Genomic DNA, 12941 nt, shown 5'->3' with positions numbered 1-12941 from the left:
GGTATGCAGAATGAAGATTTGAAAGATGGGAGAACAACTTCTAAATTAATGGCAGTGCTATAGATATCAGGGAAGCCACCACCAGAGTTCCCAGCCTTACAAGTAATAGAAGAAATTGAGTAAGTTTTATTTTTTATTTATTTTTTATTTTTTATGTATTTATTTTTTTTTAAATAAAGAGTGTAGACCCTTTTGTTACTTAATTTACTGTGTTATAAGTGCAGTGGCTTTCAAATAAGTTCGATCGTTCCATAGCAGGAAATATTTTAGGTGTATATTATGGCCCAACATACACCTATACATATAAAACTATGTAAGTACCTAAAACTAAAAGCTTAAACTCATTCATATTTCCTGTTTTCGGTATATGCCACATATGTACTCTATTTTGTACACTATGGAATTATTTTATTGTATCTATACATAGATAATAAATACACCTATGGTAAATTCATTAATAAATTATAGGTAAAATTGAAGATATATAATATCTATCTATATTTATTTATTTATCTAATCTAGTCATCTCTCTATGTATCTATATAGACAAACACAGATAATATTTATTGGGATTTGTCAGGGGCTTAAGCGGGGAGTGAAAATGGGGAGAAACCATTTAATGATTTTACTTTGGCGTAACAGAAATGTTTTGGAATTAGTAGAGGTGGTGATCGCCCAGTATTGTGAATGTCCTAAATGCCATTGAATTGTCTACTTATAGTTAATCTTATGTGAATTTCATCTCAGTAATTGTTTTGGAAAGTCAAACTGAAGGGGTAATTTTGAAAGGTAAACTGGAAGCTTTCAAATGCCAAAAGTATCAGTTGCCATATTTATGTTGACCTATAACTGGATCCTGTTCAGTTCCATTTTTTTCTGTGTATCCATTCACCGATACTATAATGTTTTGATTGCTGGGGCTCTATACTTAAGTCTTAGATTTGGATAATGCGAATCCACTTTGTTATTCAGTTTGAAATTGGATTAATTTCCATATAAATTTAGAATTAGCTTGTACATCTCTAGTAAAGAGATACATTCTGTTGGGATTTTGATTGAGATTGCATTAAAACTGTAGATTAATTTTGGTACAATTGACGTCTTACCTATATTGAATCTACTTATCCGTGAACACATTATGTTTTTCCATTTTTTAGATGTTTAACTTTTATTAATATTTTGTAGTTTTCAATATATTCTACAGATATGTTGTAAGAGTTATACTTAAATAAGTCCTTTTATTGGAGCAACTGAAAATTTTGAAAGACTTTGGAATGATACAGAAGTTGCAAAAATATTACAGACAGTCCCTGTGTATCTACCTTTTAGCTTCATTCAATGATAACATGTAACCATAATTCAATGACCAAAACCTAGAAAGTGATATTAGTAGAATACTATTAGGTAAACTACAGACTTTACTTGGATTTAGTAAGATTTTTCATGCATCGTGTGTGTGTGTGTGTGTGTGTGTGTGTGTGTGTGTGTAGTTCTATAAAATATTATCACACATGTACATACTTGTAACTGCCATCATAATCAGATACCAAACTGTTCCATCGGATTGGAAACTATAATTTGTCTCCACCCCTAAAGCCCTGGCTGATTTGTTCATTGTTTTAATTTTATCAGTTAGAGAGTGTTCTATCAATGGAATCATACATCATGTATCCTTGAACTTTGGCGTTTTTTTATCCTCCCTTAGCAGAAGTCCTTTGGGATCCACCTAAGTGTTGCTTGTATTGAAAGTTTCTTCCTTTGTATTTTTAAGCAGTGCTCCATTGAGTGTATGGATGTACCACAGTTTATCCATTTACCAGTTGAAGGACTTCTGAGCTGTTTCCAGTTTTGAGCTATTGCAACTAAAGCTGCTATGAGCATTTATGTACAGGTTTTTATGTGAACATTTTTTTTTCATTTTTCTGAGTTAAATACCTAAGAGGGTGATTGCTGGGTCAAGAAATTGCCAAACTATTTTCCGGAATATTGGTTTCATTTTCATTCCCAGTATCAATGGATTCATCCTCACTGCATCCTTACCAGCACTCGGTATTGCCAGCATTTTAAATTGTACTCATTCTAATAGAGCTGTAGTGGTATCTCATCATGATTCAATTTACATTTCTTTATAGGGTAATGATGCTGAACATCTTTTCGTGTGTTTATTTGCTGTCCGTGTATACTCTTTGGTTAAATGTCTGTTCAAACTTTTTCCCATTTTCTAATTGGATTATTTGTTCTCTTACTATTGAGTTTATAGCGTATTTTTTTTTTCTAGTCTAGATAGAAGTCTTTTGTCTGATACGTTATTTGAAAATATTTTTGAGACTGTGTTTTTTAATTATTTTCTTAGCAATATATTTTTTTTGGTATATTAGACATTTTAAATTTTAATAAGATTACCAGTTTATCAGTTTCTTCTTTTATGGATGCTCCTTTGGCTATCAAAGGTAACAGCTCTTTCCATAAACCTAGATCACAGAGATATTTGCCCGTGTTTTCTTCTTAAAGTTTTAGTGTTTTAAAAGATTCAGATCATTGATCCGTGTTGCGTTAATTTTTGTGTGAGAAACTTTGGTTGAGGATATTTTTGTGTGGGTGGTGGGGAATATATGGAGTCCAATTGTTGCAACATCATTTGTTAAAGAGAATACACTTTCTCCGTTAAAATGCTGTTTTATTTTGCCAAAAATCATTCAGTGGTTTTTGTGTAGATAGCATTCTGTACTGTCTCTTGACTTCCACTGAGCTGTGTGAATATTCTTCTGTCTGTAGCACACTATCTTGATTGTTGTGATTTGCTAAATTTTGTTGAAATTTTTTACATGTAAGTTCATGAGGGTTACTGGTATTTAGCTTTCTTTCCTTGTATTTCTTTTGTTTGGTCTTTTAAAAAAATATTAATGTTTATTTAGTTTTGAGAGAGAGAGAGAGAGAGAGAGAGCAAGTGGGAGAGGGGCAGAGAGAGGGAGACACAGAATCTGAATCAGGCTTCAGGCTCTGAGCTGTCAGCACACAGCATGATGCGGGGCTGGAACTCACAAACTCACAAACTCACTCACATGACCTGAGCCAAAGTTGGACGCTCAACTGACTGAGCCATCCAGGTGGCTCATTTTTTCTTATCTGAATTTTGATAGTTAATGCCTTTCAAGAATTTGATCCATTTTATCTAGGTTTCAAATGTTCTTGTGTAATATTGTTTGTAGTGTTGTATTGTTATTCTATCCCTGGATATGGGGCTGTATGTGGGTCCTCTCTTCTGTTCCACTGTGGTGGTAAGGGTGTGTTTTCCATTTAGTTGGGGGTCTTTCAAAAGGTTTACCAATTTCATTTATTTTTACAAAGAAAAACCTTTGGTTTCATTGATATTCTCAATTGTTTTCCTGATTTTAATTTCATCGATTTTGTTCTATTTTATCTTATTATTGAAGTGTAGCTGACATACAATATTATATTAGTTTCAGGGGTACAATGTAGTGATTCAACATTTATATGCATTACAAAGTGATCAGCATGATAAATCTACCTACCATCTGTCACTATACAACGTTGTTGCAATGTTATTAACTGTAGTGCCTATGCCACACATTGCATTTTCCATGTTACTGATTTTCTAACTGGTAGTTTGTACCTTTTAATCCCTTCCCTATTTTGCCTGTCCACTCACCCTCTGCCCAAACCCCAGCAACCATCAGATTGTTCTCTGTATCCGTGAGTCTTTTTTTTATTTGTTTTGTTTCCTCTCTTTAATTTGATTAATTAATTATTATTTTTTTTAGATATCACATTTAAGTGAAATCGTACAATCTTCTTGATCTTCTCGACTTCTTGTTTTTCTTGGTCTAACATTTCGCTTAGCATAATGCCCTCTAGGCTTATCCATGCTGTCACAATTGGCAAGTTTTCCTTTTTAAGGGCCGAGTAACATCCCACTGTGTATATATGTATATGTGCATGTATATACCACATCTGTATCCATTCATCCATCAGTGGACACATAGGTTGCTTCCATATCTTGGCTATTATAAATAATGCTACAGTGAACATAGGGGTACACACATCTTTTCAAATCAGTGTTTTCATTTTCTTTGGATAAATACTGGGAAGTAAGAGTGCTGGATTATATGGTAATTCAAATTTAAATTAACAAAAAATAATGTTTATTTATTTTTGAGAGAGAGAGAGAGGGAATGAGTAGGGAAGGAGCAGAGAGAGGGAGACACAGAATCCAAAGCAGGCTCCAGGCTCTGAGCTGTCAGTACAGAGCCTGACACGGGACTCAAACCCAGAAACTGTGAGATCATGACGTGACCCCTCTTCCTCGTCCCCGATCTCCTCCTGACCCCTCCACCTTCCCCCTCCTCCTCCTTCTTAATAGCCATCCTAACAGGTGTGTGATGACATCTCATTGTAGTTTCGATTTGCATTGTCTCAGCGAGCATGCATTTCCTTGAGCATCTTTTAGTATGTCTGTTGGACATCTGTATATCTTCTTTGGAAAAATGCCTCTACAGGTCCTCCACTTATATTTTAATTGGACTGTTGGGTTTTTACATATTGAGTTGTGTGAGTTCTTTGTGCATTTTTGCATATTAACCCCTTATCAGTTATATCATTTGTAAATATCTTCTAGCATTTTGCATAGATGCAAAATAGAACGTTTCGCATCTGTGTTCACCAGGGAAATTGCCTTTTTGTTTTATTGATGGATTTCTTCTCTGTACAAAAAAAAAAAAATTGTAGTTGGATTTAGTCCCATTAGTTACTTTTTTCATTACCCTTGCCTCAGGAGACACCATAAATACATTGCTGAGACTAATGTCCAAGAGGTTAGTCCAAGAGGTTACTGACTATGTTTTCAGAGTTTTATAGTTTCAGGTCTCACATTTACGTCTTTAATCAATTTTGGGGTTTTTTGTACGAATAGCATAAGAAAGTGGTCTAGTTCTATTCTTTGGCATGTAGGTGTCCAGTTTTCCCAGCACTGTTTAATGAAGATCTTGTCTTTTCCCAATGTATATTTTTATTTCCCCTGGCAAAGATCAATTGACCGTATGTGTGGTTTTATGTCTAGACACATTGATATGTGTGTATATTTTTGTGCAAGTATCTTACTGTTTCTATTACTATAAACTTGTAGTATAGTTTGGAATAGAGGAGCGTAATACTTCTAGCTTTCTGCTTTCTCAAAATTGCTTTGCCTATCCTGGGTCTTTGTGGTTCCATACAAATTTTAGAATTTTTTATTGTAGTTCTGTGAAAAATACTATTATATTTTGATTGCAATTGCATTGCCTCTGTAGATTGCTTTAGGTGATATGGGCATTTTTACAATATTAATTCTTCTAATCCATGAGCATTAAAAATTTTTCTGTTTATTTGTGTTGTCTTAAATTTCTCTTATCAATGTCTTGTATCAGAGTACAGCTCTTTAACCTCCCTGGTTAAATGTATTTCAGGGTATTTTACTCTTTCTGACGCAACTGTAACTGGGATTATTTTCTTGATTTTTTTGATATTTCATTACTAGTATATAGAGTTGCAATAGATTTATGTATATTAATTTTATATCTCACAACTTTACTTTCATTTATTAGTTCTAATAGTCTTTTTGGCAGAAGCTTTGGAATTTTCTCTACAATAGTCATCTAAAATTGTGACACTTTAAATTTTTCTTTTCCAATTTGGATGCCTTTTATTTAATTTTCTTTTTTAATTTCTGTGGCTAGGGCTTTGACTACTATGTTGAATAAAAGTGGCCAGAGTAGCCATCCTTGTTTTCTTCCTGATCTTAGAGGAAAAGCTTTCAGCTTTCCAACTTTGAGTATGCAGATACCTTTGAGTTTCTTATATGTGGCCTCCAATATATTGAGGTATGTTCCTTCTCTACCAACTTTGTTGAAATTTGTATCATAAATGGTTGTTAAATTTTATCAAATGCTTTTTCTGCATCTATGGAGATGATCATTTGATTTTTCCCCCTTATTTTTTGTTAATGTGGTGTATTATGTTGATTCATTTGTGGATATTGAACCATTCTTGCATCTATGGAATAAATTCCTCTTGATCCAGTTATGTAATTTCTTTACTGTATGGTTGAATTTAGTGCGCTAGTATTTTGTTGAGGATTTTTGCATCTACGTTCATTAGGAATATTGGCCTGTAATTTTCTTCCTTCCTTCCTTCCTTCCTTCCTTCCTTCCTTCCTTCCTTCCTTTCTTTTTCTTTCTTTCTTTCTTTCTTTCTTTCTTTCTTTCTTTCTTTCTTTCTTTCTTTTGTAATATCTTTGTTTTTAGTATCAGGGTGATGCTGGTTTCATAAAAGGTGTTTGGAAGTGTTCCTCCTTTTTTCTTTTCTTTCTTTTCTTTCTTTCTTTCTTTCTTTCTTTCTTTCTTTCTTTCTTTCTCTTTAATAATTTGAGAAGGACAGGAATCAATTCTTTAAATGTTTGGTAGAATTCACCTGTGAAGCCATCTGGTTATGTACTTTTGTTTGTTGAGAATTTTTTGATTATTTACTAAATCATATTTCTAGGGGCACCTGGGTGGCTCAGTCGTTTAAGCCTCTGACTCTTGATTTTGGCTGTGGTCATGATCTCACAGTTCGTAAGTTTGAGCTCCACATAGGCAGTATGGAGTCTGTTTGGGATTCTTTCCCTCTAACCCTACCCTCCCTCCCCCCCCCAAATAAATAAATATTAAAAAAACTCTTATTTCTAGTAATTGGCCCATTCAGATGTTTGTATTTCTTCTTGATTCAGTCTTGGGAGATTATATGTTTCTAGGAATTTATCCATTTCTTCTAGGTTTTACCACATGTTGGCATATAATGATTTATAGTAGTGTCTTATAATCCTTTGTATTTCTGTGATAATCAGTTGTAAATTCACTTTCATTTCTGATTTTATTTATATGGGCCTTTACTTTTTTTTTTTTTTCTGTATGAGTCTGGCTAACATTTTATTAGTTTTGCTTATCTATTCAAAGAACCAACTCTTAGTATCATTGGCCTTTTGTATTGTTTTATTCATCTGTATTTTATTTATTTCTACTCCGATCTTTATTATTTCTTCCAAACTTTGGGCTCTGTTTTCTAGTCCCAGTAGGTTGAGGTTGGGATTATTTATTTGAGATTTTCCATGTTTCTTGAGGTGGGCCTATGTCACTGTAAACTTCTAGATGTGCTTGTGCTGCATTCCACAGATTTTGGACTATTATGCTTCCATTTTTATTTACCTCAGGGTATTTTTTAATTTCCTCTTTGATTTCCTCATCAACCCATTGGTTGTTTAGAAGAATGTTGCTTAGCTTTTACAGGTTTGTGGGGTTTTTTCCAGTTTTCTTCTTGTAGTTGATTTTTAGTTTTATAATGTTATGGTCGGGAAAGATGCTTGATATTTCTATGTACTTAAATTTATTAAGACTTGTCTTGTGGCCTAACGTGTGAACTATCTTGGAGGATGTTCCAGGTGCACTTGAAAAGAATATGTATTCTGCTGTTTGGGGATGGAATGTTCTGTATATATTTATTAAGCCCATCTGGTCTAATGTGTTGTGTAAAGCAAATGTTTCCTTACTGCTTTTTTTGTCTGAGGGATCTATTCATTGATATAAAGTGGAGTGTTAAAATCCCCTACTATTATTGTATTTCTGTCAATTTCTTCCTTTATGTCTGTTAATATTGTCTTTATGTATTTAGGTGCTCCTATGTTGGGTTTATAGATATTTATAATTGTTTTATCCTTTTGTTGGACTGTTCCCCCTGTTATTATGTAATGCCCTTTCTGTGTCTGTTACAGTCTTTGTTTTAAAGTCCATTTTGTCTGATGTAAAAGCATTGTTACCCCAGCTTTCTTTTCATAACCATTTTCATGGAATATCGTTTTCTATCCTTTCACTTTTGGTCAATGTGTGTCTGAAGTAAGTCTCTTGTAGGAAGCATATATAAGGTCTGGTGCTTTTTTGTTTTGTTTTTGTTTTTGCTTTTCCTTGTATCCAGTCACCCTATATCTTTTGATTGCAGCTTATAGTCTATTTACATTTAGAGTAATTATTGATAGATATGTACTTATTGCCATTTGGTTGATTGTCTTCTGATCATTTTTGTAGTTTTCCTCTGTTCTTTTGTTTTTCTCTTTCTCTCTTCTCTTGTGATTTAGTTACTTTAGTTTTTTTCAGAGAGAGAGAGAGAGAGAGAGAGAAAGAGCGAGTGAGCACAAGTGGGAGTGGTGAATAGAGGGGAGAGAAAGAGAGAGAGAGAGGGAATCCCAAACAGGCTCAGCACTGTCAGGGCAGAGCCCAACATGGGGCTCAATCTCACAAAGCCTCAGATCATGACCTGAGCCAAAAATCAAGAGTCAGATGCTTAATCGACTAACCCACTAAGCACTTAAAAAGTGCCCCATTATTTTAAAGCGCTTTGAAAATATGCCACTCCCTCCTGGCCTGTAAAGTTTCTGCTGAAAAATCAGCTGTTAGTCTTAGGAGGGTTCCCTTTTATGTAACTAGTATTTTAAAATTATTTTATCTCTTTATCTTTAATTGTTGACACTTTGATTATGATGTGCCTTGATGTGGGTCTCTTTGGGCTGCATGCATCTTCCTTTTATGGCTGGGTGTGATTGGTGCACACTCACTGGTATGTGTGTCTCGTCCCTGGTGTGGCTATCTATGACGTTCTACCAGAACTGCTACTAGGTTGACCCCAGCACATCTGGCTTAGAGGTCTGGCCATGACTGTTGTGGGATCAGGAGTGTGTAGGATTGCCCCCCCCCCGCAATGGAGAGACACTTGAAAGGTCTCTGGTGCATAGTAAGGTAGCCCACCAGGTGTGTCGGGGGGGGGGAACTGCTTGGGAAGAGGACCAAGTCGGGGTGGGCAGGTGGGGCAGCAAATGTCCTACGTGGAATTTCTGGGTGATGTGAACTGTGCTGGCACAGTAGATGGAAAGCATTAGAAATTGTACCTAGCAGGCACAATACAGCTAGGCACAAGGGAAGTAAAAAAAAAAAAAAAAAAAGTGCCCACCAGTGCTTCTGCCCCCGGAAGAATATTTCAACAGATCTCTACCCCTCTAGTCTATGTCCTAAAATTAATCAGCAGATCTCCTTTATATGTAACCCTGGTACTTTTCAAACTGCTACCTCTGTACTGGGACTCAGAGCGAGTGAGATTGTGCTTGTGCCTTTTTTTAAATGTTTGTTTGTTTGTTTATTTATTTATGAGAGAGAGAGAGAGTGAGTGAGCAGAGAAGTGGCAGAGAGAGAGGGAGACAAATCCCAAGCAGTCTCCATGTTGTCAGCATAAAGCCTGATGTGGGGCTCGAATCCACAGGACCTGAGATCATGACCTGAGCTGAAATAAGACGTGAGATCATGAGACATGAGATCATGAGCTGAGCCAAAATAAGAGTTGGATTTTTAACTGACTGAGCCACCCAAGCATCCCGAGACTGTGCCCCTGGCCTGTGCCCCTTAAGAGGGGAGTCTTGGTCTGCCACTGCCCTCTGGCTCTCCTGGACATAAGCCCTGTTGTTTTTCAAAACAGACATTATGGGTCCTCTCTTGCTGCAGGCCCCCTAGGCTGTGGAGCTTGATGTGGGGTTTGGACCCCTTGTTCTTCAGGGAGGCCTTTATGATTGTGATATCCTTTCTGTTTGTGGGTTGTCATGCCAGAGTTGTAGGTCCTGACTGAGATGCAACTCCACCCCTCCTACCTGTCTCCATGTATCTCTAAAATATCTATTTAATATATATATCTAATATGTATCCCTATATATTTATATCTATATCTGTATATATTTACATATCTCTATATATTTATATCTCTGTATCTATATCTATATCTGTATCATCTATATCTATGTCATCTATATCTCCATCCTTAGTTGTGTGTGATCTGTTCTACTATTCTTCATTTTGTTCTCAGAGTTAGTCATTCTGTATGTAATTATAGATTTTGGTGTGTCCGTGGGAGGGGGCAAGCTCAGGATCTTACTACTTCGCCATCTTGATCCCACCCCATTTTCTCTATTATTTCACTTCTTGTGCTTGATTCAAGTTCGCTTTTTTTCCCCCTAGTTTTGTAAAGTAGAAGCTTAGAGTAGTTACTGGAGACTTTTCTTTTTTCCTAATAGAAATACTCAATGTTGTAACTTTCTCTTTGATCAGTGCTTTAGCAGCATCCTACAATGTTTTTTATATTTCTTTTATTTTTAATTGGTTCCAAATATGTTTTCATTTTTTTGAAGACTCTTAGATTCCATCTTTGACCCACTGAATATTTATAAGTGTGTTTTTTAAACACCCTTAAACTCTTAACTTGCCTATATTATTATATTCAAAGTAGGGTTTCTGTAGATATCATGTAAGTGTGCTGTTTTTTAAATATAAAATCTGAAAATCTACTTATTTTATTTGGATTACACTATTTCGATTAGACTATTTGGATTTAATATAATTATAACTAGTGGTTGAATTTTTCTTCATTTAATCATTTTTTTCTCTTTGCCCTCTCTGTTTTTCTTCTGTTTTTCCACATTTTTATATGTGTTTTTAAATATGTCTTAGTACTCCATATTAATTACCTATTGGTTTTGAACTCTATCTATCTATCTATCTTCTATCATCCATCCATCCATCTGTATTTGTTCTAGGGATACCTAACTTTTCATAGTCTACTCAGAGTTAATGTTTAACCACTAGAAACCTTATGATACAGGTCCATTCGCCCCTCTCCCTTTACACGGTAGTAGTCACATTATTACTTCTGTTTTGCATTGAAATATCTATCAGACAATGTTACAGTTTTACTTTGGACAGTCGTATTTAAAGAGCATAATAGGAAAGAAGTAGTCTATTATATTTGTTCGGGTATTTACTATTTCTGATTTTTTTTTTTTTTGCCTTTATTCCCGAAGTTTAGTTTACACTATTCTCTTTCTGCATGAAGAACTTCTTTCAGCCTTTCTTTTAAAACAAGTCTTTGTTTTTAACTGGAAGGTCCTTTATTTCACCCTTATTCATGAAGGATGTCTTTATTGGATCTAGTATTTGGGACTGACAGTTCTTCTCTTTCAGAGCTGTGTTCTGTCCTCCATGACTTCTGGTGAGAAACCTGCCCTCCTTTGAATTATTGTTCCTTTATGTGTAATGTGTTGTTTATCCATGGGTTTTTACAATATATGTATTTTTCTTATCTTTAGTTTTCAGCAGTGTGGTTATATTCTATAACATAGAATTGTAAATTGGATTTTTAAATTAGTATCTTTCATCAAATTTGGAAAGTTTTCAGTCATTGTATCTTCAACTTTTTGAAAAAATAATCTCTTTTCCTTCTCCTTTTGGGATGGCTATAACATGGATACTGGGCCTTTTCCTATTGTCTGATAGGTCTCTGAGTCTCTGTTAACATAGCTTTAATATAATTTATCTCTATTGTTTAGATACTGTGATTTCTGTTGATAGATGTTCAGATTTATTAACCTGAAGTTTACAATGTTCCCTGTCATTTCCGTTCTTCTATTGAACTTACCTGATGATTTTTTTTTAATTTCAGATAAACTGTATTTTTTAATCCTACAATTTTCATTTTTTTTTTCATAGTTTCTATTTTGGGGCTAATAAAGCCCACCTTTTTATTCATTTAAATGTTCTCCTTTACTTCATAGAGAATAGTTGTAAAAGCTGCCTTAAAGACTTTGAGAGTTTCAACATTTGGGGCATCTATTGAGAATTAGTCACCTTTTCCTGTTTGGTATGATAACCATACCAATTTGGTATGATAATAAATATTATATTCCATCATTTGGTATGATAATAAATATTCTATTCCATTCATGACATTGTATTATTGTAATATAGTATCTGGGTCTTGTTACAATCTGCCAGCCCAGGTGTTGGCAGGCATTTTTGTACAGGGCCCAATAGTAATTGTTTTAGACTGCGGGCCATGTAGTCTCCGTGTAACTTCTCACATCTGTTGCTTTAGAACAAAAGCAGCCATCGATGATATATAAATGAATGGGCATGGCTGTGTTCCACAAAAATATTATTTATGAAAAAAGATGGTAGGTCAGATTTGGCCTACGTAATTTGGTTTGCCAGGCCCCACTGTAAATAATTTTGGGTTTTGTTGTAGTTGTTTGATAACAGGCAACCAGTTCAGGTGGGTTTAACTGCTAAGACTGTTCCCTCTGAACAGTGGTTCCAATCTGGGCTCAGTTTGCAAAGCTTTTCGATGCTGGCTGATACTTATGTAGCTTCATACACAGAATTCGGGGACAGCTTTATCTGCTCTAGGATTCTCTTGTGCTCTTGAGACACCAGGACTTTTTCTTTTTTATTCCATTTCTCTGGCCAGAAAGACAAGGTTTCTTTTGAAATTTTGTTCAGCCACAATACCGCCACTGCCTCTATGATTGGGGCTCAAATTTAAGACAGAACTGAAAAAGAAAAACAAATAAGCAGACAAACCAAACTCAAACAGAAATCTCATTCCTTTGCCGTTGTTATGTTTTCACTTCACCCCACAATTGACCTTTTTTTTTTTCCCCCAGAGTTTCCAGGGACTTATTTTTTGTATTTTCCCCAGAGTTTTCATTGTAATCAGTGGGAAAGGTAGAAAGTGGTGGGATTAAACAAATACAGAGGAACAAAATTCTGTCGACTCACTTTTCATGTATGGATCCATTTTTCCAACTACGCTGTGAGCATCTGTGGACCTGGGGGTTCTTTTCTTCCCCATCACATTTATCTTACCCCTCCCCCCCCCCACCCCCTGGAGAAGGACTTGAAATATTAGACCTTCCCAAACACGGGTTAATTGAGAAATGGACTCCAAAGATACTTGGGGATGTTAGGAGTAAACTTAAAAGTCATCTATTCTGAACTACCAATTTTACAAGTGAGCCCCAGCAAGAGAAAAAGACTCACCCAAAT

Source organism: Panthera pardus, unplaced genomic scaffold (assembly GCF_024362965.1).
Source record: "Panthera pardus isolate Hobbes unplaced genomic scaffold, ASM2436296v1 HiC_scaffold_12, whole genome shotgun sequence".
Lineage (NCBI taxonomy): Eukaryota > Metazoa > Chordata > Mammalia > Carnivora > Felidae > Panthera > Panthera pardus.
This window is presented reverse-complemented; position numbering follows the sequence as displayed.